The sequence below is a fragment of the Cyprinodon variegatus genome, unplaced genomic scaffold (assembly GCF_000732505.1).
Source record: "Cyprinodon variegatus isolate N-32 unplaced genomic scaffold, C_variegatus-1.0 Scaffold142, whole genome shotgun sequence".
Lineage (NCBI taxonomy): Eukaryota > Metazoa > Chordata > Actinopteri > Cyprinodontiformes > Cyprinodontidae > Cyprinodon > Cyprinodon variegatus.
The window spans coordinates 1,235,692-1,238,262 of record NW_015150595.1 but is presented as its reverse complement, the minus strand read 5'-3'; positions in this window follow the sequence as shown (position 1 = coordinate 1,238,262).

The following is a 2,571-nucleotide window of genomic DNA, read 5'->3' as shown; positions in this document are numbered from 1 at the left end:
CCCCTGCAATTTTTTCCACTAATTGAAATGTCTTTAAATCCACGTTAAAATGAATTCAACACACTGTAGTAAACAGATAAATGGAGGCAGAAGATGTCTTTCAGTCATCAATGCACACATTCAGCGACACACAGGAGCTCTTTCAAGCTGGGCACCGTTTCATTCACAACACCTGTCCCATCAACCAGGAATCAGAATCAGAAATACTTTAATAATCCCAGGGAGAAATTACTTTCATTAAATTAGTCCATCTATAATAGAGTGACTATAGGACCAGTTTGATAATAACACAATTTCATACAATATATATAATTAGGGGTTCCCTGCTCCATCTAGAGGTCCTTGGCGTTGAAAATGTTGGAAGACCCCTGACCTAAATTATAAAAATCTAGTTGTATCTCTGATTGATGTCTCCTTTTTTCTTTTACTGCCCTTTGTGTTTAAGGCTAGCCTGCTTCTGCCTGTCCTTTCTTTATTAAGGCTAATCGTTTCAACATAATGAATGAAACATTAAAAATTACAGTAGATGTCTCCAGTTCATTAAAGGTTTGATCTTATTTGGTTTGTAATACCTGCAGTACATTTTTATTTTAAAAGGTTTTAAAAGTGATTTTGCTTTTTCTAAATTACATCTTTGGTTATCTTCCTTTCATCAACAGAGTAAAATTATGTTTTAACACAAGTCATTTTGAGTGGAAGGACATTTATATTTATGAAAAAACAAATTTGTTATATTTAGTACTTATTAGACGATAAAGGCAACATGGAGGATTTTAACAACAAATTACAAGATAGTAATACAGAATATTCCTAACGCTTTTGTTTAGTTGGTTAACAGTAATTTATCCTACATCACAACTCCAATAAGATTCAAATTAATGGTTATGGACATTTTTGTTTAAAAAAGTGATGATACATTTTCAATTCAATAACTGAGTTTATTTTACCCAAGTAAAGCAAAGAAGAATCTTATCTTTTGAAATGTTGATCAAACAACAACAACTAAAATTATTACAAAATATTTATAAAGTCTAATTCCTTCTAAATATATTAAAAAAAAATAAATTTTAAAGTAATGGAAAACATATATTCCCTTAAAGGAATTCAAAATTATACCTTTAAACATTTTACTTCAGTCTTCTTGTCTTTCAAATCCATAGATATATGTTTGTTTTTCTCATTTCAAGATATACAGTTCAGCTTATTCCTAAAAAAAAAAAAAATAAATAATATAGAATTTTATGTGCTGGAAAAAACAATCTACAAATAAGTAATAATGTCTTAAATTAAGTGTATTTACCCTTAATTTGAGTAGGTAAATGAGACAGTTTACCAGTGGAATGAATATTTTTCCTCTTAAAATTAGATAATATGCACTTGAAATAAGACAATGCAATTGGGATTTCTTATTTTAAATGTAAATTGTCTTGTTTTATTGGCAAAACGTGTCTTTTACCTCCTCAATCCAAGAACAAAAACCCTTATTTTAAGAAGAAATTTCGTATTTCAGTTTTTTTCCAGTGTTGTCAATGTTATAATTATTCCAACAAAATACTACATACCGGTATATACAAGTGGGTTTGTAAAATGCCCTCCTTCTTTTCCTGCTTTCAAAAATGAGCAAAATTTGTTCAAGAGGTTTCTGAAAGAGATGCAAAACAATAGTGCAAAAAAGAATTAAACTGGATATTTAATATTGTAGATTAGGTTTTCCTTTTTTTTTATTTTCCTTTTCTTTTTAACTCTCTGGTTTGTGAATTAAAGTGTCGGTGTGCTTATAGATGAAATCTACTGGGTGGGGGTCATGGTGGGGCCAGTGGTTTTTTTACGGGGGCAGAGAACAAAAGAATAACAGACACATGCAAAAAGAAGCAAGCGAGAGCATATTGTTTCCTATAATGAGTGAACCACAGCGCCAAAGTTGCAGACTCTTCATCTAACAGATGAATCCTATCCTAAAGCTGACCAGAGTTTATAAATAAAGTCAATCAATCAATCAATCAATGTAGATTCCAAAAACAAAATAATAAGTTGGTACAAGGGAAGAATCAGTAATAGTTCCTTCTATCAAAGTTATCATAAGAAATAGATTTTATATTGTTATCTATCTTTTATATTGTTATCTCACATTGGAGAAATGTACCTCTGTATTTAACCCATCCCCTTGGAGAGCAGTGGGCTGCCATCATGGGCCCCCCGGAAGTAGTGTGGGGTTAAGGGCTTGCTCAGAGAGCCAGAGTGGCAGTCTGTGGGAGTGGGGCTCGAACTCAGAACCTCAGGATTCCAAGCTCTACGCCCTAACCACTAGGCCTCCACTCCCCTACAATGCAAAGACTAATCTAAAAATGAACAGTTCTTAAAAGAAGTCAATATGTTCTCATTTAGAGTAGATCTGCTCAATTAACAAGTATTTCTGCTATTAAAGTAAAAAAATATATTCGATATTGAATAATTAAGTAGCTTTTTTCTTATTTTAAACATAAATCATCTTATTGCATCTTCTTATTGTCTTACCTCTTTAAATCAGGGGAAAAAGCACATATATATATATATATATATATATATATATAT